At 39.6% G+C, this 27,536-nt stretch overlaps 1 long non-coding RNA gene across 1 annotated transcript; it reads left to right on the top strand.

The window, feature by feature from the left end:
- The first annotated feature begins 196 nt into the window (after window positions 1–196).
- LOC121104575 lies at window positions 197–23,133 on the top strand. Its single transcript, XR_005836895.1, has 3 exons — window positions 197–326; window positions 21,949–22,345; window positions 22,738–23,133. It is a non-coding gene; the product is annotated as an uncharacterized LOC121104575 (long non-coding RNA).
- Window positions 23,134–27,536: the final 4,403 nt, after the last annotated feature.

Here is a 27,536-nt window from a genome sequence, read left to right as displayed (position 1 = left end):
ATTCACGGGATAATACTCCAGAAATAAAACTTTGGGGGTGCAGAGAGGATGGATAAACATAAGTGACCCAACGTCAAGCAGTGCTGCAGCTAGCTAAGTTCATTTTTGCTACTTTTGTGTACGCTGGAAAATTTGCAAAATGAAGAGTTAAAAAGAGAGAGTATCTGAGGCACAACGGAAACTTATCGCCCAGACTCTTCCTCTTTCTAATGCAAAACGTGTGTTCAAGGATTGCATTTCCTGGCCTTCAGAATAAGGTCAGTAGGAAGGAACATAGCAAGAACGTATGGAGCAAATGAGCAGCCGGCGTGGTGGCACAGAGCCAGGTAGGTGGCAATGGCTGTCCAATGACAGGTATCAGAGCCAGGACACTTCTTACCTATGTGACTTGGGGCTAAAACTAGTTCCCACCAAGGTTCCATTTAAATGCAGGTAATAATAGAACGTACTGCGTAAGAGGGCTGTGAAGTTTAAATAGGATAAATATAATGCCTAGCACATGGTATGATTGAATAAGCTTATGTCTTATTATCTGGAGGCAACAACATGCTATACCGCTTTTAAGACTCTCTGTTTTTCCTAGATTAAAGTCAAATTTGTTTTTCATGCTACACAAAATCCTTCACAATCTAGCTTCACTTTTGCCCCCTTTCCATGCTGCCATTCCCACAATCCCCTATACTCCAGGAACTCTACTCCCCATTCCCCAAGCATATTAGGAACCCTGGTGAAGTCTTTGAGAGTGTGGCTTGAGGTCAGGTTGACAACAGGCCCTGCCCTGCTTCCCCTTTTTCTCTAGGGTTGAAGAGGAACTTAAAAACCAAATGCCCTTTTTCCTCTATCCCCAGATCTGCATGTTTCTCACTGATGCGTCACATGCAGTAGATATATACCCAGTGCCCTTCTCTTTCCCAGCCCACAAAGGAGTATGTTTCCACATCCCCTATGAAGTTAGGCCAACACTGTAAAAGTTCTGCAGGCGGAAAGGATGTGTATGTCCCACTTGCAGATTGAAGCACATAATCACTGATGTGCGACCCTGCAGTGGAAGCAGGAAGCAGGGGGCTCCTACTATGAAACTTTTAGAGAAAATGCATGCTCTAGGATTATACAAGACCAGAGAGAAGCTTAGGTTGCTAAGATGCCTCATGGAAAACAGTCACCCTAGATGGTTCCCTGGATTCTCAATGGATTTTGCCGAGACCAGAAATACATTTTCATTATGATAAACCAATTCAGGTTAGCTATTACTACATAACTACCGCCATATCAAGTCTCATGGTTCTGGAGGCTGAAGGGTTTGGCTGGGTTGTTTTTGCTTGGATTCCTGCAGCTGGTGGAAGATACTTGGAAGCTAAGGCTAGAGTTGTTTGAAATTTTTTGCATTCACATATCTGGTACCTGGTACAGAATGTCTGGAACAGCTGGGGAGAGAGGAGGCATCTCTCTTATCCATGCATCCTCTGCGTGTGGTTACTTGGGCTTTCCTTCAGCATGACATTCTTAGTGCTGTCATACTTACTTATTCTACAGTCAGAGTCTACAGAGACCTGGGTGGAAGCTGCACTGCTCTTGAAGACTTAGCTTCAGAAGTCTGAGAATGTCACGTCCACTACATTCTATTGGTTAAACAAATCACTAAAGGCCAGCCCAGATTAAAGGCAAGAGGAATTAGAAGCAGCCAAAATAAATTGTGGCCATCTTTCATCTATCAAAATGTCACCCTGAAAATTTGGAATTTTTTTTTGTCACTGAAGGATCATCCAACCCATTCTGACTAACCCAGTATTTTCCCTTTCTGATTTTGTCAAGAATAGCGTGGATGTTGTTTTGGCATGACAGATCCATGAGAACTCTCTCTTCCCTTTTACCTTGTGTGAGTAAATCTGCCCTATTAGATGCTTGTTTGGGCAAAAACTATTAGGAAAAAATGGTTTCCAAGCCTTTGGGAAGCTACATGCTTTGATGCCATAGTATTTAAGAACTCATGGGACTTCATAGGATTTTTGTTAAACTTATTCCAAAAAGATTTTTAAAATGTGGTAAGATTTATATAAGCATACTCATAAGGGTAAGATATCGTTTATACTCTGAACACTTTTTACACATTGAATAATGAATTTAAGAAAGCATTTTACCAAGTGAGATAAGAACGTATATTCCAATCCATATGTTCTATATATTCAGAAACTTTTAATCCATAGTAATAAGCAAACACCTTGCTTATTGGTAACTCAGGACTTGATATTAAGAGGATGATCAATGAGAGGTAAAGAGATTATATTCAGAGTATAAATTCCATAATAAGAGGGTAAATAAACAACATGCAATAGTTTTCCTATTGAGGATGGTGAAACCAATACAGAAATGTTAAATAACCTAGGTAGTGCTGTAAAATTAGTCCATAGAGTAATAATAGTACAGGAATTTAATTACACAAACAGATTTGCTAAATGCCTTACAGCAACAAGAGGTGGAGGGAGAATTTAAATAGGACACTTTCTAGAACAGATGGTAGGAGAAACCATGAAGAATGGAAATACACTGAATTGTCCCAGGCTAGTGATTAGAAACAAATTCAGAAGAAGGATTAAGTCTCTAAGAAATAGCAATCCTAGGACTGCCTCTTGGGGAAAGAGAATCAACCAATTCTTTTCAAAACTAGGGAGCTCAGGAAGGCTACATACAGGAGAAATATGCGCACACAGTTCCCTTCCTCTACACCAGTAAGAACAATTTTAAAATGTAATATGGACAAAGATCTTATTAAAGAGCAACACAAACTATCAGAAAAAAAAAAAGAAAGAAAAGCTGAAGAAATATGCAAGACATATGGAAGAAGCAGGATGGCCTTATATGGTGGAGATGTCAATTTTCCCAAATTAATCTGTAAATCTAATGCAGTATGATTCAAAGTACAGCCAAGATCTTTTATACAGAATTTTAAAAATCTGTCTTAAAAAGTTAATGCTTATGACTAGGCAATAGGATTTTGAAAAAGATCAATGATGTAAATCTTGCCCCCTCAGGCATTAAAATATGCTATAGTTACAATAAAATGGAGGAATTAGTAGAAGGAGAAGCAAATAGGTAAATATATCAGAGTGAAGACTCAAAAAACAAAACTATATGTTTCTGCATATGTATGTGAAAGGTGGTGTATTAGTCAGGAAAAGGTAGACTTAGGCTGCAGTAACAAACAACCCCACAAATCTCAAAGGCTTAACTCAGAAAGCTCATGTCTCTGCCATGTAAATTCCACCTAGGATCTAGGAGACTCTAGAGAAGCGGAAGCCCGGGCAAGGTCTACACAACTCAGGCTGCTTCAATCAACCTCCATTTCAACATGAGGCCTCCTCCGTGAGCATAGCAGAGAAAGAGAAAAGTAAAAGGCTTCCAGAAGCTTTTTTGGCTTCCTGGGGCTCCTGGCTTCAGTCAGTAGAGCCTGCGATTCTTGGTCTCAGGGTTTTAAGTTTAAGCCCCAAGTTGGTTGTAGAGATTACTTGAAAATAAAATCTTTTTTTTTTTAATTTTTTTTTTTTTAAAGATTTTATTTATTTATTTGACAGAGAGAGAGACAGCCAGCGAGAGAGGGAACACAAGCAGGGGGAGTGGGAGAGGAAGAAGCAGGCTCATAACGGAGGAGCCTGATGTGGGGCTCGATCCCATAACGCCGGGATCACGCCCTGAGCCGAAGGCAGATGCTCAACCGCTGTGCTACCCAGGCGCCCCTGAAAATAAAATCTTATTTAAAAATTTTATTTATTCATTTGTGACAGAGAGATACAGAGAGAGAGAGAGCATGAGCAGGGGGAGACGCAGAGGGAAAGGGAGAAGCAGACTCCCCACTGAGCCAGGAGCCCCATGTGGGGCTTGATCCCAGGACCCCCTGGATCACGACCTGAGCCAAAGGCAGACGCTTAACATCTGAACCCCAGGGGTCCATTGAAAATTAAATCTTAAAAGACAAAAAAAAAAAAAAAAAAAAAGGAAGCAGCAGCAGCAGCTTTTTTGGATTTCTTAGTTCAGAAGTAGCACATACCAGTTTAGCTCATAGTCCATTGGCCAGAGCAAATCTTAAGATGGCCCAATTTCTAGGAATGGCGGTTGTCCTTAGGAACTGAAGATTGATGTACACTTACAATGCTCAGTAGAGTTTCTTCATCAAGAAAAAATATATATACCTCTACCTTAATCTGTACACCAAGTAGATTTCAAGTGAGAAAAGCACAAAATAACAAATGTTCTTTAAAAAGTTTTGGGAGAATACTTTTGTAATCATCTGGCTGGCAAAGCTTTTTTTAAGTAACACGTGAAACAGTGAGGCCATAAAAGGATTCCAGTAAGTGTGCCACACAGTGAAAATAAAATTAAGCCAAACCAGGCAAAATGACCTGAAATTCACATAATGCACAAAGTTTTCATATCCCTAAAATTCAAGGAGTCCTACTAATAATTAAGAAAAAGGCCTACAACCCAATAGGAAAATAGAAAAGATTATAAATATCCATAGAAGAAGAAATACAAATGGCAGATGAACACGAAAATTTGCTTGAATATAACAGTGATCAGGAAAGTATATTTGATAGTTACTAATACAGTTTATTTTATGATTCCCTATGATTCCCCTTTGGGTTCAACCAACTGTGATTAGAACAAGCCACCCCAGTTTCATAAAATCCTCAGTGGACTCTAAATACAATAGCTTTCCTTCTGTAACTACTTGACCTCCTCAATTTTTTATTATACTCCCTGATTAGAGGATATTCAGGAACCCGGCATGTGTGTATAAATTTTAAAGTAGGAGTAAATGAAAACTGGAAAAGAGGGAGGCATACATTTTATTCTATAGCAAATGTGTGCCACAAATCTAGTAAATTGTACACAAAGGGGAAGAAAACCTTAATGAATCCAAGTATAAAAATTACCTATAATGCATGGTGATCTCTGATAATCACTAGGCCCTGGAGATTGAAGCATACCAGCTGGTGTCTTCATTTCATTCAACAAATTTCATGGAGTGGATACTGTGTGCACGCCTTGTGCTAGATTCTGTGAGAGCAAGAGAGGCAGGAGTCTCTGTTCTTAATGTGCAAGGCATTGGCTGGTAACACATTAAATAATAAAATTTAAGTAATGTTTAGAAAAGTCTAAGTGTTGGACGGTCTAGAGCATTTCAGACTAGGAAGGCTGAGAATACGCCAAGGAAGACAATGAGCTTTAGTGCTCCTCTGAAATGGACATAGGAATAGAAAAGGTGACAAAGAAGGGCAGATAGAGAAAATGACACAGCCTGAAAGTCTTAAGAACTTCGTAGTTCAACTCTTAACCTTAAAAAAAAAAAATCCAAACCATGTTTATAATGAACAAACATCTGTTATCTTTTGGCATTTGAAGGTTGGGAAATCAGGAACTGCATTTGTGTTCTTGACACATTAAGTCAGGATTTATTCTTATTGTAGAGAGGAAACTGAAAGGAACAAAGATGTCCATTGAATTTATTGCTCTGCTCCAAGGTAGAAAACATGTTAACTAAACTGTTAGCTCTTGTGTGCCTATACAAGAATTCACTTTACAGATCTCATTTTAGTAAATATTTCTTTTTTTTTTTTAAGATTTTATTTATTTATTTGACAGAGAGATAGCCAGCAAGAGAGGGAACACAGCAGGGGAGTGGGAGAGGAGGAAGCAGGCTCCCAGCGGAGGAGCCCGATGTGGGACTCGATCCCAGAGCACCGGGATCACGCCCTGAGCCGAAGGCAGACGCTTAACGACTGCGCTACTCAGGCGCCCCTTAGTAAATATTTCTTGGTATGTAAACCAAATATTTCCCAAGGGACTTCAATCATGATTTTTAAGAAAAATTTTGGTTTGTTTACGTGTCGATGAAGGTGGAAAACAACTATTCAACATTAATAAATTTAATTTTTTAAAAAAGATTTTATTTTATTTGACAGAGATAGAGACAGCCAGAGAGAGACGGAACACAAGCAGGGGGAGTGGGAGAGGAAGAAGCAGGCTCACAGTGGAGGAGCCTGATGTGGGGCTCGATCCCATAATGCCGGATCACGCCCTGAGCTGAAGGCAGACGCCCAACCACTGTGCCACCCAGGCGCCCCCTAATAAATTTAATTTTATACTCCTAATGTTTAATCTTTGTCCCTATGTCAAACTCCTCTTCCTTTGTCATCATATAAAATTTTGAAATCCAAAAGTAGATAGAGGTAAGCATTATAATATTAGATAATGCAGGCCGAATATTCAACATCTTGCATTTTACCTAATAAAGTGCTTTGGGATAATTGTTAGGCAGTAATTTATATGTTCCTGATAGGAAAAAAATTGTCGAGGTCTGTTCTGTAAGAGAAAACGTAACTAAAATGTAACTAAAATAAAAGTCTGTATTTCACACAAATCACTAATACAATTTACAACTGAAGAATAAACAGAATACTTTAAAAAAAACTATCAATATAGTAAGATAGGGTGTACGCCGTCCTTTTAGGCTAAGCTCAATTGTATGGTGGTAGATGTTTAACAAACCACATCCCCAAGGCGGGGAAGCCCTGATTTGTTGAGTTTGCTAATTTCTGTGTTCTACGTTCTGCCACCATGGCTGAATTCAGACTGCTGAGTTGATGTCCACCAGCTGGTAAAATTTCTGAAAACATACTATTTGGCTTGTAAAATCTGATGCAAGATGACTCCAGGACCCCACTGCAAACACTGGTAAAGAATACTGTCCTACCGCTTAATAAAATGTGTCCCCTTAACTTAATATTCTAAACACTAAAGACACAAATTTAAAAACCCTAAAATACTTAAAAAATATATAATTATAAGTGGCTGTGTATGTATTTGGATATTTATGAACTTAAAGTACTACACTTGATTTAATCCTATGCTTTTAGGGACTTATTAATTTCTTTTGTTTAAAGGTTTGGTTTTTTTTTTAAATGACTAATGGACATATATGCTTTTAAGTGAATTCTTACACATAAGTGTAACTGGTGTCGAGTTACTGTTTGAGTCTGTTACTGCACACACACCCCCACATACACCCTTGAGTTTTTAAATGGGTGGGTTTAGTACAGGTGGTTGGGCTGTGGCAACAATCCACTTTCCAACATAAGTAAATGACGCTTTTCCTATGTTCCATGACAGATTTACGACGCTGCCTAAACCCAAGTGAATTACAACATTAATTTTTTCCCAAAATGCACTTATTTAAAGACAACATGTACTTGAAAACATCTGTAATATAAAACACGCATGTTGTCAAGTTTTCAGTTTCTACCTTTTTTTACCAATAAAAATGGAAATAAATCTAAGTAACACTTAAAAATGCTTGTTTTTCCCATACTAATGGGCCAGGAATAGTACACTAGTTTTAGTTTTAGATGTTTAATTTGAAAGAATAAGACTTCCTCCATTGATCTTGCTCTATGTCACACAAAAGAGAGAATTTCATCATGCCATTGAAGGTGATTAAAAAGTCCTCTTCAGAATGCAAATTAGTACAACCCCTGTGGAAAACTGTATGGAGGTTTCTCAAAAAGTTAAAAATAGAACTAACCTATGATCCAATAGTCACACTACTGGGTATTTACTAAAAAGAACAAAAACAAAAAAACAAACAAAAAAAACCCCCACTAATTCAAAAGGATACATGCATCTTATAGCAACATTATTTACCATAGCCAAACTATGGAAGCAGCCCAAGTGTCCATCCACTGATGAATGGATAAAGAAGATGTGGTATATATATACACCGGAATACCATTCAGCCATAAAAAGAATGAAATCTTGTCATTTGCAACAACAGGGATGGAGCTAGAGTATTATGCTAAGTGAAATAAGTCAGTCAGGGAAAGACAAATACCATATGATTTCACTCATATATGGAATTAAGAACCAAATACACAAAGGGAAAAACAGAGAGAGGGAAGAACCAAGCATCAGGCTCTTGACTATAGAGAACAAACTGATGGTTTCCAGAGGGGAGCCGGACGGGGGGATAGATTAAACAGGTGATGGGGATTAAGGAGAGCACTTATCACGACGAGCACAGGGTGGTGTATGGAATTGTTGAATCACTACAGTGTAGACCTGAAACTAGTATAACACTATGTGTTAACTCTACTGGAATTTTAAAAAATAAAATAATAAAAAGCCCTATTCTATGAACTACGGGATAAAGAAACTAAGAAAGAAAAGCAACCTCAAACCCAGGATTTGGAAGAGTGACAGAAAACACTCCTAGGAGAAGGTGCAACAAACACCCCACCACTTCTCACCTAAGTTGAAAGGAGGTGGATTCAAGTAAAAATTGTGTGGGTTACTGTGAAGGAATAAACAACATTCTTCTGTTAGTGAGATTTTTGTAGGAAATTACTAGAATAGTGGTTGTCAATGGAGAATGGAGTTGACTTTGTCCCCTAGAGGGCATTTGGCAGTGTCAGGAGACACTTTGGTTGTCACCACTTGGGAGGGGGGAGGATGTTTTTGGTACCTAGTGGGCAAACACCAGGGGTGCTGTTTAATATTCTACATTGCACAGGACAGCCTCCCACAATAAAGACCCAAAATGTTATAGAAACCTTTCAGTATACCCAAACATTTACACACATGTAAATGCACCCAGGTAAAGAAATGGAACATCACCAGTACCTTCCTCAATCTTAATTTGTGAAATAAAGTATCTTTTGTTGATTTCATACTTTTGGGGGCACCTGCGTGGCAGGTTATGATCCCAGGGTCCTGGGATTGAGCCCCGTGTTGGGCTCCCTGCTCAGTGGGGAGTCTGCTTCTCCCTCTACCCTCTGCCCCTCGCACCCCCCCTGCTCATGCTCTCTCTTTCTCTCTCAAATAAATAAATAAAATCTTTTTTTTTTTTTAAAAGATTTTATTTATTTATTTGACAGAGATAGAGACAGCCAGCGAGAGAGGGAGCACAAGCAGGGGGAGTGGGAGAGGAAGAGGCAGGCTCATAGCGGAGGAGCCTGATGTGGGGCTCGATCCCAGAACGCTGGGACCACGCCCTGAGCCGAAGGCAGACGCTTAACCGCTGTGCCACCCAGGCGCCCCTCAAATAAATAAATAAAATCTTTTAAAAAGACAAACTTTCAGTCAAGATCCAAGAGAAAGAATTCATACAGCATAGTGTTTCATATGCACCGTACCTTGGATGATATGACAAATGTATGCTGAATTTAAATATTAAATTAGCAAAGACTTGTTAGTTAATGCTACATGTATAGTCAAGCTTGGCTTTTGCATTCATGGTTCGCATGTAGGTATAAACCACGTGGTTCAGGTATGAAGCAAGAGTGCAATGCCATACCCAAACGTAATGTCAAAATAACCCTGTTCGTATTTCTCAAGTCTTACGAAAGGGAAACTTAAGACACATAGTGCTTCTTGAAAAAGTAAAAATAAAAATAAAATTTTATTTCTCCTCCCACCCAATTCCTCACACATCAAGGTTGCCCTCAAGTCTTTCTCTGACACACAGACGTACCTGGAAGACATATCTTCCTTTCTTAGACTGAGCGTGTTGCTCCTCTCTTGCTTCACAAGAGTCAGTACATTACAGACTCACTCCAGGATGGGAAAGGAAACAAAAGCTGGAGGAGAAAAGCCCAACTTCACCTCAGGAGGCAGGGAGAAGGCCGGAACCTCACTGACAAGCCGTGGGCTCCGTGGGTTTCTCCTACGTGCTGACAGACCACACCACTCATAAGCCACGATTACAGCGTGCTATCAAGAGCACTTACATGTATGTATTTGGCAATTATCACTTATATTTGTGAATATAATTACTTATATTTGAGAAGATCCTCTAAGAAAAAATTTTCCTATGTTTGATTTTTCTTCCAATAATACACATATGTTTTCTATATAATACTGAGTTTTCGAGCAAGACAATCTTCACAAAATGCACTGGTTTTTCACGCATCATTTAGTACTTAAACGTCTTCCTTAATCATTTCCTTCACATTGCCATCTTTACGGTGACTGACATACGTCCTTGTCGAAAGCATATTTAATGATAAAGTTGGTAGGTGATAGCTCAGTATAACCATAGAAAAGATACTCAGAAATCATGGTCCTTAATTCTATACAGACCTTTATCACTTGTAGCCTTGCGAGTTTATATGAATAGTTTCAGCTTCAGACGTATTATCCCATCATAGACCCTTCACAAGCTCAGCTTTGTAAATGATCCGGTGATGTTTTAGTAAGAAGGCCACTGTAAAATGCATTTCAGTTGATTTGTTGTTAGAAATTAAAGCCGTAAATGGCCCTATATTTCTAATGGAAACCATTTTGCGATCTCTGAAATACAGCGTTTGTAATATACCGATAACACATCCATTTGTTAAAATGGGATTTTATTCCATAAAGGTTATGAATTCATGAACAAGTCAGGAGAGTGTAGGCAGAGACTGCCACTGTGTTCACAAGTGGGTTTGTTCATTTGGGGGCGTTGAGCCATCCACGCGCGGTCTGTGTGCTTTTCCATATGCGTATGTTACTTGAATTAAAGCATTTGAAAATGTCATATTTCTGAAGCTTATTTAACATAAATTAATGTCGATCATATTAGTAAATGAAATAAATAAGGTAGGTTATAAAATAGCACACGTGGTAATATATTGTACTGGAAAAATACGTGTGTGGTCGTGCACACACACACAAAACCCTTTAAAATATATATACCAATGATTTCCTAGCAGTCAGTAAACAAGCGTTGCAGTGTGTGGCTGTCACTAATATAGTTTATAGATAACTCTGTAGCAGCGTATAAAGAGCTTCCTCATTTTTTTTACAGCTTCAGTATTATGCAAATTTAATCGGTTTTCTGTTGATGGCATTTAGATTGTTTCTAAACGTACTTTCTTAAACCGCATTGCCGGGAATAATCTCGTACCCATAATGTACTGCATATATGCAAGCTCATCTGTAGAATAGTTTGCTAGCAGCAGAAATGCGGACTTAAAGGAAATCTGTGTTGGTGACTTTGACAGCCGTGGCCCAAAGGTCCTTCACAGAGATTGTCTCAGCTTATGCTCCCCTAAGTGATGTATGAAAACACCTGTTTCCACCCACCCCTGTCAACACAGCTTGTGTTTACTTCCCCAAGACTTGCTGAATGCAGAAAATGTAAAAACCACACAACAAACAGATTTCGGTGCTATTTTAAGTGATCCCTCCCCTTTTGTCGTTGTTTTTGGTTTGTTGTTTGCTGCTTCGTGTTTTTTTTTTTTTATTTCCAAAATAACAGAAAAGCATCGAGTCACAGAACAGTATGTATTGTATACGATCACTGAACTAAAAAGTGTTAGAAGTATGTATTATGTCTATGCATAGAAGTTCTTTAGAAGGGTCCAGACGGCCAAGAATCACAGAGATACTTCTCAGCGTCAAGCTTTATTAAGAATGGCAAGGAGCGGGGGGCATCTGGGTGGCTCAGTCAGTTAAGAATCCAACTCTTGATTTCAGCTCAGGTTGTGGGATCCAGCCCTGAGTTCCCTCCATGCCCAGCGGGCAATCTACTTGGGATTCTCTTTCTCCCTCTGCACCTCCCCCCCCCCAACATGCTCTCTCTCTCTCTTTCTCTCACTCTAAAATAAAAAATAAATAAGCCTTAAAAAAAAAAAAAAGAATGGCAAGGACCCACACAATCAAAATGCTCAGATGAAGCAGAGAGAGGTCTGTGAAGTCATGGAGGCTGACACCCCATCATGTAGAAAGGCTCGGCGTGTGGTTCACAGAATCACCTCCCACAGTGGGAGCATTTAATTATGAAACAGCTCTATTTTATGCCCAGGTATAGCCTACCTGACATTCTCCCAGGAGACCCACCTCAGTGACTCTAGGTACTGCTTCCTATAGGCTATCCTTAGCTGGGGACTACCTGCTAAGAACCTTTTCTAGACAATGCCTCTTCCTCCTAAAAATACCAGTAAATCTGTTTATATGCAGGTCCGGATGATAGAAGTGAGACCAGGTCCCCAGTCTTTCCCATGCGGGCATATCCTCTGTAAAGGACTAAGCAAATTCCAAGCAGCTAATTTAACTTCTTCCTCCCAGAAGGACACAGACAGAGGGACACTTCCTCCTGGAAGGACACTCCCCAGAAGTGTCTTAGGGAAGTTAGATAGCTGGGAATGGTGTAAGATGGAGATTTGAAACTGAATGTCCTTTTGGTCCATATGAATTTATCCCTGATTAAAAATGATTGTATAGGGGCGCCTGGGTGGCTCAGTCGTTAAGCGTCTGCCTTCGGCTCACGGCGTGATCCCGGCGTTCTGGGATTGAGCCCCACGTCAGGCTCTTCCGCTGGGAGCCTGCTTCTTCCTCTCCCACTCCTCCTGCTTGTGTTCCCTCTCTCACTGGCTGTCTCTCTCTCTGTCAAATGAATAAATAAAATCTTAAAAAAATAATTAAAAAAATGATTATATAAACACAAATAGTAAAAGTGATAAATGAGAAGTGTGCAGTTTATAACTAGTACAATGTAATATATCTGGATTCTTATTTTGTCCACATTCATAGAAAAATGCGTTTATGCTATACTCAAACATTGCCAGTTTAATTTTGGTAATGGAATATTTGGCACAGGAAAGATTGGGAGCCAGCGAGAGAGTGTAACAAGATTAAAATCCTTTGGCTAAGAACAGTACAGGTCCTCGTGTTTGGTTTTGGAGTTCTGCCTAATAACAGCCTATTTTCTTTCTCCTTCTGAGATATATTAGTGGATTTTATGTTCTTTCTGAATGTATTAATGACATTTCCATTTTTAAGTTCAACCATTGTCTTTTACTGTGCTTTCTGGAATGATGGCTAGGTTTCAGGACATTATCATACTAGTCTTGTTTTTGTCAATTTACTGCCTTCGCAAGACGTAACTAATTTGTCTTCGATGCAGATGTAATATGTTACAGGCCTAGCATTTGGGCTGGACTTGGCTTGCCACTTGCTATTTATGGGACTTTGAAGTTATTCAACTTCTCTGAGTTTTACTAATATTATCCTCATCTGTAAAATGGGAATATCAATGCCAACTGTTTCGGCCCAGATTCCCTAGAAAACAGAGGCTGAGGCCAGGATGAAAACAATGGTACTTAATTTGGGGGCAGTGAAAATCTGGAGCAGTAAGGGTAAGGGAAAGAAGGGACAGGAGGCACAAGGAGGCACAATCCGGGATATCCCGGATTGCCAAAGAAAAGAGAATCCATGCATCAGACCAGTCCCTCGGAGGGAGGAAAAGGAGAGAATACATTGGCTGGGCCTCACACATCTCTTCCCCACTGGTTAAAGTTTGCATCAGGGGAATATCACCCCCTATGCCGCCAAGTGGCATCATTTGGCTCTTTCAGCTGCCTCTTGGGATGCCATAAGCCAAGCCCTGTGGTATGATGTTTTATTGAAATCTTCAGGTGGCTGCCAGAGTCAGAACTCCTGATGAGCTTGCCTGGCTGCTTTGTGGTGGCCATGAGGAAGGTTCCAGCATTTGTGGTACTAGTGACTGTCAGCCCCAGGAAGGGGGCATGAACTGGAACACACTTGGGATGCCATGGAAGGTGCCTGAGGTTCCTGGAGGTGAAGCTCATACATCTATTTTGTGCTGACAGCAGGATCTTTCATTCTTGTACAAGCAGAGCGGACAATAACCCCTAGGATACAACATAGGGACATTAAGCAAGGCGCTTTAACCTATCATAGTGCCTGAAATTCTAACATTACTTACTCACTTGTTTGGTCTTAAAGGGGTTTTGGTCCTCAAGGCTCTCAAATGAAAATTCAAATACTCCTATATGGTGAAATCTCTTGGGACATCACCAAAGAACACACACATATTTTTTATCACAAATTATTTTTATTGGAGATATGCATGCTCAATCTTGCAGCATTGTCAGATAAGATATGGAATCCAATCTTAAACAAAATATTATTTGATTGTACCAAGAAACCCCTCTACACTTTTACCGTCATAATTATGGCCAATATCTATCCATTTCCCCATCGTAGCTGTATTCTATAAAAGCAATAAGCTATCAAATTAATAGTGAAAATGGCTTCCAAATTTTTTCATAAGTCTTTGATATAATTCTTTCAATTATTCCTCTATTAACTTGGTTATCTCTGACGGATAAGAAAGGTCTGCCATGGTTTGTTTTTAAATATTAAAATTATTTAAAAATTATAATTCCCAGAAATTCATAAATGTTTTGATATATTTGCAGATAACATTGAAATAACCAACTGTCTACACATTTTTTTTATTTCTGTAAAATACATTCATCCCATTAGAATGTTGAAAATGTTTTCTGTGTGTATGAATAATATATATATTACGTTATACATAATATGTGTGTAAAATATATATATATTTTATAATATGTGTGTGTAAAAAAATATATTATATATATTCATATGACCCAGCAATGATACTTATAGGTATATCCCCAAAAGAATTTAAAACAGGGACTAAAACAGATACTTGTATGTGAATGTTCACAAAAACATCATTCAAATGCCAAAGGGTGGAAGCAACCCAACTGTCCCTCAATAGATAACGGATAAGCACAATGTGGTACACCCACATTTATTATTCAGCCGTAAAAGGAGTGAAGTTCTGACACATGGAGCAACGCAAATGAACCTCAGAAACATTAACCTCAGTGAAATAAGCCAGACACAAAAAGACAAATATTGTAAGATTCCACTTTTATGAAATATGGACAAGAGGCAAATTTGCAGGGACAGAAAGTAGATTAGAGGTACCAGGGCCTGGGGAGGGAGGGATGGCTGGTATAATTTAATGGGTAAGTTTCTGGTTGGGGTGACAGAAAATTTTGGCTAAAGATAATGGTGATGGCTGCACAGCCTTGGGGGTGTAATTAATGGCATTGAGTCATACACTTTATTTTTTTAAAAAAGATTTTATTTATTGATCTGTCAGAGAAAACGGGGGGGGGTGCAAGCAGGGGGAGCGGCAGGCAGAGGGAGAAGCAGGCTCCCTGCTGAGCAAGGAGTCAGGTGCAGGTCTCAATCTCAGGACCCTGGGATCATGACCTGAGCTCAAGGCAGCTGCTTAACTGAAGGAGCCACCCAGGCGTCCCTGAGTCACACACTTTAAAATGATTAAAAAGGGGAACTTTTGTTATGTATATCTTACCACAATTTAAAAATGAATGTTAGAAATGAGAAACAGAAAAGCGCCCTTACTGAGATTTTAAAAATCAGTTTTAGGAAGTGGGAAGGAATCTGAGCCCCCTAAACTTTCCTGGGCTTTGGGGCTAGTGGTGCCATCAAATGGAGCACAGAGGAAGGAGGGGAAGGGACTGTGGGAACTCTTCGCTGTTTCTGATGATGTTGAATCTGAGATGGTCAATATGATTCTGAACCGTGGGGAGATATGTTTGGAAATCATTAGCATTTATTGGTAGCTAAAAAAGATTGTATGATGAAAATTAAAACGAGACAATTTTAGGAAAATTTAAGTCCCTCTGCCATCTAATAAATACAGCTGTATTATATTTACAACAAAATAGAACAGAAAATAGCTTCCTTCTTAATAGTGGTCATAATTCCTTTCCTGACTTTTCTTAAAATGGAAAAATCAAAGAGTAAACGTTGTTGTGCCCCTTCATAGCAACAATCTGATTTGATTTTCTTTGGCTGACTGCCAAAAATTTAATTAGATACATAATCCAGGGTCATTAATAGTTTGTCTATTTACTCCAGGGGACAGTGGACTTGGAAAGCTGGTTCTGAGAATCAGCTAACTTACTTCTTTGCGCCCATGTCTTCTGTGGGAGCACGGATCGTTGCTAAGACCTCTCGCTGCTTGAATTTGGGTATTACCAGACAAGATTCATGGGCTCTGCACTGGAATAACCTTGCTGTGATAGCATCCCAAGCCAGGGTTCAAATGGGGCAATACATGGGAAAATTTGATATAGTTTAAAGCTCTATATAAATATCATTTATTGTAATTGTTAGGGTGAAATAAGGCTGAGTCAATGGATCAGCTTGCATTATTAATGCAAATATGTTAAAAGGGAAGTTAGCAGTGTGGTGACGTGTGTGTGTGTGTGTGTGTGTGTGTGTGTGTGTGTGTGTGAGAGAGAGAGAGAGAGAGAGAGAGAGAGATACTAGATACTAGCTGGTTTAGGACTAGAGAACTCTGATACAGTTCTTTATCTAGTTCCTAAAAAAACCCAAACAAACTTGCATCACTAGAGTTTTCAACAATACCGACATTTTGGACCAGATCGTCTTTTTTGCGGGGGGATGTCCTGTGCGTTGTAGGAAGTTGATCAACGTCCCTGGTCTTTTCCCACTACATGCCGGTACCACCTCCCCAGAGCTGACAATCAAACATATCTCCAAATTTTGTAAAATGTTCTCTGGGGCGGGGTGGGGGCTGGTGGAAAAAATTGCCCAGGCTGAGAACCTCTGTGGATAAATATGTAGGTATTTACATCTTGACTGATTTGTAACAAAGATAAATAGTATTCAAGAGCAGTGCTCTGATCTGACTTCAGCTAATTGGACTACTGCCCTCAGGAGATGCTAACGGAGAGATGCTTACTACTGGAGAGCCAAGAAGTTAGTCAAAGCTCAGTAGAAAGTACCAGAACCCAAGCACAGAGGGCTTTTGGAGCAGCCAAGTGGAGCTCCCAAATGGGATGATTAGGTGAAAATTTCCCAACCCTGCCCCAGAGGCTTCTGTCCTCTCTTCAACTCTTGTTTCACTCTCCGAGTCCCTGACACAACAGCACCACCGTCACAGGACGGAACCCTCCAGGGAAAGGCTGCCGTTGGCCCCACTTAGGGAGAGATGGGTAATATGTTTCATTACTTTTTAAATCGGTTTCGGAAAAATTGATTGAATATCAAGGCAGCCATAAAAAGACTAAGCTATAACCTCCCTCTTTGTTCTCCGGTGTGGGCAGGAAAATAAGCTACATGCTTATGGGTAATACATATTTAGAAGGTCTCAGTGTTTTCTTGCTGTTGTTGTTTTTAAAGTACAAAATTGGAGCTTAGCTTCAGGGGCATAAAACACTGAGGAGCCTCTTCCATCCTGGTAAGTAAAAATAATAAGAGCTAACACGAGTACATGATATAACTCTAAGAGAGAGAAAACTAATGTTTGATACATACACATACTTACATATACTTATAAACACAAATTTTTATTCTGAAATAATTTTAGATTTATAGAAAAATTATGAAAATAATACAGAGAGCTCTCATTTGCCCCTCACTCAGATTTTCCTAATGTTAACAGTTTACCATGACTGAAACCAGGATAGGAATCTTGATACAATATTATTAAGTAAGCTGCCTCATTTGAAGTTGACCAGCGTTTCCACTAACGTCCATTTTTTTGGTGGTGTTGTTCCAAGATCTAATTCAAGGTGCTACATTGCATTTAGCTATCATGATTTCTTGGTCTCCTTCAATCTGTAACATTTCCTCAGCCTTTCCTTGTTTTCTATAACCCTGGTAGACTATTCCTTGAGTGGAGCTGGTGCCATGTTTTCCTAGGATCAGACTGAGGTTCTGCCATTTTGGCAAGAACGTCGCACAAGTGATGCCTTGCCCTTCTCAGAGCACCCTATCGGGCTGTTTGCGATGAAAGCATGTCCTGTGGTTAAGGTGATGTCTGCCAGGTGTCTGCTCCAGAAAGTTCCTCTTTTTCCTCTCACAATTAATTAATATCTTGGGACAGACACTTTGAGACTGTGCAGAAACCCGCTTCTCAAACTTTAGCCTTCTACTTCAAGCGTGTATCAGTGGGTCCTGCCCGCGATACTTATTTCTCTGGTGTTCGCCTTGTCATGATTTTCTATTCCCTCATTCCTTCTACATTTATTAATTAGAATTTTCCTCTAGGTAGAGCTTTCCATTCTCCCTCACCATTTCATTTATTCAACTTTTTTTTTTTAATCAGCATGAATGGTGATGTCATATTCTATGGGTAATAATCCAATACTGTAACTCTTTATTTATTTGCTCCAATTGACCTAACTTGGGCTGTTGGGAGCCTCTTAAAGTTCGTACCTGTGTCTCTTCAACACGCCCACATCCTCTTCTGGGCATTTTTTTTTTTAAGATTTTATTTATTTATTCGACAGAGATAGAGACAGCCAGCGAGAGAGGGAACACAAGCAGGGGGAGTGGGAGAGGAAGAAGCAGGCTCATAGCAGAGGAGCCTGATGTGGGGCTCGATCCCATAACATTGGGATCACGCCCTGAGTCGAAGGCAGATGCTCAACCGCTGTGCCACCCAGGCACCCCTCTTCTGGGCATTTTTCCTTGCTTTTCGGCGGCAGGAGAGATGCCAGGTGCATTTCATATTTTTAAAATGAATTCTTCTCTTTCTTCTCATTTAAAAATAGAGGATGAAAAGGATTTTTCATGCAGTTAATAAAAAAAAGGACTAGAATTTACAAGAGCCAAATAATTATTCTAAAGGAAAAAAGATTTAATCTCTCAAGATTGAAAAAGGTTTTTCAGAATATGATTCATCTTTTTAAAGAGATTTAATTTCTTAAAGTAGATGGTAGATTTTGATAGGAAAATATGAAGGGCCCATAGAGAAGAGCAACAAAAAGGATACGTACAGCAAACAGGTGAGTTTGAGAAGAGAAACCAAAAAGTGGGAGCAGAGAGAAAGACTTGCTTAATTTAGATGCCTCTAAAACAGAGTAAATGGAAAAAAGAAAAGTTAAGGAAAAAGAGAAGTGCAATGAAGATTTTAAATGAAGAGTAATTCACATTTAAGTTTACATGACATCTGGACATTTTTAATGTTAAAATTAAATTCTGCACTTGCATTGTAAAATATTTATGAAAATTTGAGAAATATAAAAATGTCCAATCTTTTATTGCTTGGGTTCTTTGGGTTATAGAATTTGTTAAATTAGTAGTTGGCTCTCTTCTCTGAAATAGAATATACTTTGATTACTTTTTTTTTTAATGATGGAAGAGACATATTGATCATAGGATTTCATAAGTCCTTTCTTTATTATCAATTGCAAGGCCAAGCACTGGTCAATCTCTACCTATTCTGGTTTTGGTCCTCTCCCTAAAGGTAGTAAACTTAACTTCTAGTTCTGGGGTCCAGAGCTGCCGTTGATCCCTCAGTCATTGGGAACTGATGGCACAGGGGTAGGTTTTGCCTTTCCAGCTTTGGGTCTGCTGCCTCTCTGTTCTAGACCAGACTTTTCTCCATAGAGTAGCAACTCTGGGTTCTAGGTGTAATACAATCCCTTCTTCTTTCTGCATCACTTGGAGTATGAAAGGACAGGTTCTTCTCTACTCTACTCAGAGAGAAAACATATATAAGGGGTGCCTAGGTGGCACAGCGGTTGAGCATCTGCCTTCGGCTCAGGGCGTGATCCCGGTGTTATGGGATCGAGCCCCACATCAGGCTCCTCTGCGATGAGCCTGCTTCTTCCTCTCCCACTCCCCCTGATTGTGTTCCCTCTCTCGCTGGCTGTCTCTCTGTCAAATAAATAAATAAAATCTTTAAAAAAAAACAAAAAAAGAAAACATATATAAAAAACCATCAAACTAGCAAAGCCTGTTGGCCCCATCCCCCAACTCAAACCTGGGCATGGCAGAGAGCAAGACCAATGGATTGGAAAAACTGACCTCACATCCCAGAAATTTCGGAAGTAAACAAAGGACATCAGTTGTCTTTTGGTGTGTAACAAACAACAACTGTTTAGTATTGCTTGTGAGTATGTGGGTCAGCTGGGAAATTCTGCAATCTTTTGCTGGTCAGCTGGGGTTGGCCTACCATTGCCTCATCTGACTACTGGTGTTGGCTGTTCGTGGAGTGAGGTGGCCAAATGCTTCTCATCGCCCAGCAGGCTTCTAAATCGATACGTGTCTGGAAAAAAACACAAAATGCCAAAATTAGCACAAATAGAAAACTTGGCTACAAAAAATAACCACTAAGGGGCGCCTGGGTGGCACAGTGGTTAAGCGTCTGCCTTCGGCTCAGGGCGTGATCCCGGCGTTATGGGACCGAGCCCCACATCAGGCTCCTCCGCTGGGAGCCTGCTTCTTCCTCTCCCACTCCCCTGCTTGTGTTCCCTCTCTCGCTGGTTATCTCTCTCTGTCACATAAAGAAAATCTTTAAAAAAAAAAAAAAGAAAGAAAGAAAGAAAAAATAACCACTAAGAAGTACTGAAAATGCCCCATGGCTTTCAGATGAGTTCAGATGAGTTGTATGCATTCCGAATGAAGAGATAATCTCTTTCATTAAAAAAAAAAAAAAAAAAAGCAGCTCAATATTTTTTAAATGTTCGTCTCCCCTCACTCTAAAATCTCAAAGAAGTTTCAATCAAATCCCCATGGGTTATTTCAAGAAACTAAAAAACTTAGTCTTAAATTTACATGAGAAAATTCACACACACAAACAATTATGTAGATCTTGAAAAAGAAGAGATAGGAGGGAGAACATGCCTAACGAGTCATGGGTCTCCTGTCTCAAAAGGGCCTCTGTTCTAGACAAGAATCCTCCCAAGGGCAAGAACCCAGGCTTTAGGTGAAATCACACTTCATCAGAAATAAAGACGTGCTATAAAGCCATAATCATAAGAACAATGTCCTGGAACCATATAGAAATCTCAAAAAACAGATTTGCGTATATATGGGAATACGGCATAGGATAGAAGTTGGCACCTCCAATCAGTAGGGAAATAATGACTTGTTTACTAGAAGGTGTGGTGTTAGGAAAAACGGATAAGCGTGTGGAGATAAGGTTGGATCCCTTCCTTACACCACATCTTCAACAAGTCTGGGGTAGGACATCATAGACATAAGTTTGGAAGAAGTTTAAATGCCTTGTCAGAAATCTATAAGATACTAATATCGATAATATAAATGGACATAAAAGAAAGAGTGGACAATCAATAGAAAAAGAGGCAAGATGCACGAGTAAGCCATTCATAGTCAAAACAGAATGGCTAGCAAAGATATGAAGAGATACTTTACCACACTAGAAATCAGATTAATGGCATGCAACATTAATGACCCTACCCTTTCGGCAAAAACGAAATAAAACAAAACAACATAACAAAACAGTGGTATTACATCACCTTTAGCAAGGCTCTGGGGAAATGGGAGCCTTCATGTACTCCAGATACAAGTTTGGACAGTGCAGCATTCAAAAGACAAACGATTCATTATATTATGAAATTATATCTGTAAAATCCCTGTAAATTACACCTAAGAATATAAACCAGGGAAATTTCTGCCTGAGGGTCATACGTAAGTGTGGTTACTACTTGCGGTACCAACAGTAAGGGGCAGTCTGGTGGTCTATCACTGGGAAAAAATGGAAACCAAAAAGATGATGGACACTGTGTAGTATTAGACACAAAGAACTAGAAGTAAAGGGAGGGTCCTGAAAAGACTTTGGGGTTATAATAAGAAGTGGAAGGACATCTAGAGCAAAATACTGGCCTTATGGGGAGGGGGAGGGGGAATTAAGGAAGATGAAATAAGGGAGGGGCTTTGTTTAAAATCACGAGTGTCCTCAGAATTGGGTACATGATTATTTTATTTCTGCATCCAGCTAAACCAAACCGTACCAAACTAAACATTTCTGCATTTTTCTCCACGGCAGATGGCCCACGTGTCTTATCTAACCTACCCTTGAGTCCAGTATTTACATAATAGATGAGCATTAAGGCCAAGGCCAAAACAAGTTTATATCCTATACATCTGTTTTTATACTCAGAAAAAATTTTAAGCCATTTTTAATTAAAATCGTCAAAACACATGTTTGTAATTTTAACTTAAGAAACCCAAGTATAAACATATTTATTCATTCACGTACATTGCCTGTGTCTTCTTTATATGATGTCAAAATAACCTTTAAAAAAAGTTTACTTCTATTTTATTTTTTAGGTCAATGATTTTCACTGAATCTGATGATCATTCTAACTGCTATCAAAATCAGGAAAACAACACTTAGAACAAATGTTCTATACCTTCAAATAGTTTAAATAAAAGTCGTTGATAATTTTCATATAAGAGAAAATATCATAAACATTATTTCGGAAGCAACTAATAATAGCCTTCGTGTGCTAAGGGGAAAATGAAGTTTTCCTGAAATGATAACTTAGGTTTTTTTCACCATGCGAAACAATAGAAAGACACAGTGGCATGATTTCCTTCCACTACAACGAATATGAACACCCCACACCACTCACTCTACTGCGTACTGGCCAAGAACAAAGAGAGAAAATCGCATTCTGTGGCCTTTGGTTTCTGAGAATGGATGAAGCTGAAGGCGCTCAGGCAGGTGGGGGTTCGAAGACTGCTCTGCTCAATGGCTCAACTGATTTTTCAGATTTGTGCCACTAGATGGCGATAGAGATTATAACTACGCATCAGTTGTAGGCTGAGAGATCTTTTCAGTGCTTCACGATTGATGCATTTGATTTATTTAAATTTATTAAATAAATATAATTATTGCTCAGATAATGGCCAGATAGTATGAGTTTATAGAGTCTTGTCTCTATTTTTTGTGTAACCTTTAATACCTGAGGTTTATAGATATTTTAAATGATATATATCTAACATAACATATACAATGTATAAATAAAAATACAGCATAAAGTGTTAAGCGGCAACATATGCAGCATTTTTTGCGGTCTTTTTTTTTTTTTAAGATTTTATTTATTTATTGGACAGAGAGAAAGACAGCCAGCGAGAGAGAGAACACAAGCAAGATGGAATGGGAGAGGAAGAAGCAGGCTCCCAGCAGAGAAGCCTGATGCGGGGCTCGATCTCAGGAGCCCAGGATCATGCCCTGAGCCGAAGGCAGATGCTTAACAACTGAGCCACCCAGGCACCCCCATTTTTTGCAGTCTTATAGCATTTAATCCAGGACTTGCTGACCTTCACACATGAAGAAGAAATTTTTAGTTTACTCGTTTAGTAGAGTCTGGCAAACAGCAAGGACTGATGAGGGAACAGAAGGCAAGCTGAAGACAAAGCAGAAACTGACACCCCGCACTCCCCCCACCATGGGATGTATGTTCCTCAGGCACCCCTGGCTGCCCTAAAGGACAAAGAAATAGTTAACCTATAGATACCACAATCCTGCAAGACTTAAGTCTCCTGCAGTTTACAAATGTCTTAGCAGTTTGCAAGAACGAAGCATTTCTACCAATAACCTAGCTTCCGAAGGGAATGTAGATACAATTAAATGTCCTTATGATCTGCAGCCTCCAGGAAGTTCCCAACCATCTTAATGCTACCGCCTTGCTAGAGGGCAAAACAACCTTAACTTGACAATGGCAAGGCCTCCAGTATCTTGTGAATCTTCTTTAACATATGAAAGTATTTTCTCAACCTCCCTTTTTTTCTTACCTCCCTCAACCCCCTGGTATATAATCAGCCACCCCTCACAACCCCGGGGCAGCAGCTCTTTCTGCCCACGGGTCCTGTCCCTGTGCTTTAATAAACCACCAATTTTGCACCAAAGACGCCTCAAGAATTCTTTATTGGTCGTCGGCTCTGGACTCCACCCCACTGAACCTCATGTATATTCTCCGACATCATCAAGGACCTAATAAATATTTGTCAAATGAAAGGATGGGGTCACTTGGCTCTTGTCTTCTCCCCCATTCTACCTCAGCTAATAATCGTCATTTCAAAAAATCCTATTTCTTTAAAATCAGAATTAAATGACTTGAATTTGACAGTTGTAACAGTATTAAATGCAACTATTACACTGAATCGAAACTTTGTTGCATCTACTAAAAGAATCATATTTTCCTATACTTATTTTGAAAGTTGCCCCATCACAGAAATCAAACACACAGGGAGAAGAAAAGAAACTATAGTTCTTCAAGTGTCTAACATCAGATGAAACTGATTTGGACATGTGATTATAAGTGAGAGGCAAAGTTAATTCCACATCTGCTTGGCTCTTGTGACTTCCTGTGTAACTTGGAAAAGTCGCTCAACATTACTTAATAACCATATAACAAAAGAGGCTTTCTTAATTACGTGAGGGGTGTATAGAATACTTCTGTCAATGGCTATGTATTTCCCATAGTGTCCTCTCCTCCCCAGAGAGTAAGCCATTTCTCACCTAGTCTGGAATTTTGGAGTGAACTTTTAATACTTGCCCAAATTCCTCTCAGTCCAAGGGCCCCTCCTCTGAACCCGGAGACACCAGCATCAGCGGCCATGGTCCTCCTCAGAGGCCTGGGCGCCAGCGCCCCTCCCCCAGACCCCCTCATCTAAGTCCATCTGGCCAGCACCCCCTCTGCAGAGGTCTGAGGTTGACCTCCACAGAGTCCTTCTCTAAACCGCTCATTTGAATTAGTCCAACACTTTCCCTTTGTGTCCTTAGCCCTTGCTGGCCTGGCTGCTTCCTGCAATTGCTAATTCAATATAATCCCCCCCTCTTTTTTTAGCATATTTTTCTTTAGTGCTGGGGTTAGCAATTCTTTGTATTAAATTCTCGCTGTCCAGAAAACTGGCGTGGTTTCTTTCCTCTGAGTAGACACAGACTGATAAACCCTTCTGTTGGCTTGAGTGCTCTTAGAATCTTCTGTTAAAATCTTGGTAAATTTCTCAGCCAGGAGAATAAGAAGTGAACTAAGACTTAATAAACATTCATCTTTCTTCTGAAGTAAAAAATAAGAGAGACTCCTAGTGACAGGATAGAAAATCATGAAGGGAGATTTCACAAACATGCCAGTTATTTTGGCAAAGTATATACCTTGATTCTACAGTAAAGACACATTGTTAAGAATGTTATTGCCTAAATTGACTGGAAAAATACCATTCAAGGACTTCAAAAATGGAGAGACACTTTGACCCTGAAACTGGAAGCATCAGTATCCCATAAAATTGTGAAAGAAAACTGGGTATGTTTAAGGAATTCTATTACATTGTCCATAAAGTTAGCAAGAACTCGTGTTTTATAGAACTTCTTGCTCTCAGAGAAGAAGGAAACCATTTGGACATTTCATTCTTGTGCAAAAGCATGCCTTTCTCAGAGAGTAGCCGTGGTTTAACTGGGAAGGAGTTCTGTCAGAGGAAAATTAAATTAGCTGGGATTAAGTTTCAAGGATTATGATTTCTTATCTATTGTGATAGCTGCTGTTTATCAGTAACATTTCTCAGATAATGGACTAGGATAGATGGCTCAGTTTTATTTTTTGTTTTGTTTAATGAGATGTCCTAGCTTGCTTTTCTTATTACAGAATACGTTACCATGGCTACTGTACTTCTGACGATTCAACTTCTTTCTCATGGTGAACATATCTTTACTGAGTTTTTCCCCCCAGATTACGAAGATAATACGTGCTTTTCAAAAAAAAAAAAAAAACCAAAAAACCAAAAAACCAGAAGATAAATCAAACTATACAGAGGACAGCAAAAATCATGTGAAATCTCACCATGCATTCACATTAATTTATGTACCTTTATGTAAAATTCTAGGAGAGGAACTATTTTTATACTACTTTGTAGAACTATTTGGCATTATCTTTTTTTTTTTTAAGATTTTATTTATTTGACAGAGAGAGAGGGAGAGAGAGCACACGTGCACACGTGCACAAGCAGGGGAAGGGGCAGAGGCAAAGTGAGAAGCAGACTCCCCGCCAAACAGGGATCCTGATGTGGGGCTGGATCCCAGGACCCCAGGATCATGACTGGAGTGGAAGGCAGACGCTTAACCGGCTGAGCCACCCAGCCGCCCATGGCATTATCTTACAAAGATAATGATAACGATAATCATAGCCTGCAACCCAGCAATTCCAAACCCTAGATATACGCATCAGAGAAACTCTGGCTCATGTGCCTCGGGCTCATGAAACTCTGGCTCATGTGCTCCCAAAGAGTGAGCAACACATCTGTCCATTGACAGGGGCGGAGATAATTAACTGTGGTAGAGTCATAACCAGAACATTACCCAGCAATGAAAATGAATAAACTACTCTGTCCATTAGCTTGTATGAATCTTGGACCATAATTTTTGAAGGAAAAAAAACAAGTTGCAAAGAATGACATATAAATATAATTCCATTTTTACGAAGATGATACATAAGTGAAACTTACTTTTGTCAAGGGATATGTGGTTAATCTATCAGCAAAAGCAAGAGTGATAAAGCACCATGATCTTTCCCCTTTTTGTTACCTCGACCTTCCCCCGCACCCTCTAGTCTTATCTTTTCACTACGACCAAGTATCTTGATATATGTACAACCATGATAATGCACTTTTTGGATCTCCCTTCAAAAAGAACTCACCGTTCACCTGAAAGCAATGCAGTTAGCTGATGGCCTCCAGTGATGAGGGCCTTCAGTTACACTTTTCTGGAGCTGGACCTCAGCCTGTGATTGGCCATTTGTGCCCAATGTGGGACTCCTCCAGTGGGCAGTCTTTGCTCCAGAACTTTCCGTTGGGTTGGCCATGACTTTGCCAGAGCTGAAGCATGATCTATGGCCTGCTGCATCCTATTTGCCTCTCCCCTTTTATCTTTCACAGGTGCCAGTGACCCCCCTAAGCTTCTTGTACTCATAAGCCCATGTGAACATCTGCTTCCCCCAGAGGACCCATCTGAAACACCGACTTTCTCCAGTTGACCTAATTATATGCAAATGAACACATCAGAAGATTTAACATTGTTCACTTTACAACTGTGATAATATCACATACAATTCCATTCGTTTTTGCTTTTGTCACTTAAGAGAGTGTCTCTCTGGCTCCAGGCCACCTTAGAGATCTAACTTACTGTTTTCATGGCTACTGATGTCCCTAGGTTTGTCAGTTTCCCCACTGATGTGAATATTTGTTTTTAATCTTTTTCTGCATTTCAGACGATAGTGCAGTAAACACACTCGTGCTTACATTCTTACAGTACTAGATGTTTTTAGTTCAAGGGGATAGGTTTTCAAAAGTAGGATTTCGGGAGCTACGAATATGTGTGTCGTTTGAATTTGAATAAACATTGGCAGATTGCATTCCAAAAGGCCCTAACAGTGCACATCCACATCAGCCAAGTGAGAGGACACCCTTTCTCCCCACCCCTGCCAGTAGCAGCTGTGCCACTGTTACCTGTATTTCAATTCCCTGACAGTTGGAATGATTGAGCATTATTTACTAAGGGTTTATCGTTCGTTTGCAGTTTTTCTTCTCTAGATTGCCTCTTTGTATCACCAGTCTATTTTTTCCTGTGAATTGTTCCTTATTAATCTGTAAGAGCTTTTTGAATATTATGTAGTTTAATCACATAGATTTTAAATTTGTATATAGTCCAATACGTATATCTTTTCTTCTATAGCTCCTTGGGTTTCCTATTTAAAATTTCTGCATTTAATCCAACGGGGATTGATTGGGCTACCTGATGTGAGGTTGAAGTTTAGTCTGTCATTCCTCAGACATATTAATAAATATCACATGATCATATTTTAAAAGCACGATGTTCTCTCCCCTCCATTATTTTCAATATCACCTTTGTCATTGATCAA

Source organism: Ursus maritimus, unplaced genomic scaffold, assembly GCF_017311325.1.
Source record: "Ursus maritimus isolate PB19 unplaced genomic scaffold, ASM1731132v1 scaffold_22, whole genome shotgun sequence".
In the NCBI taxonomy this organism is placed as follows: Eukaryota; Metazoa; Chordata; class Mammalia; order Carnivora; family Ursidae; genus Ursus; species Ursus maritimus.
This window is presented reverse-complemented; position numbering and strand designations above follow the sequence as displayed.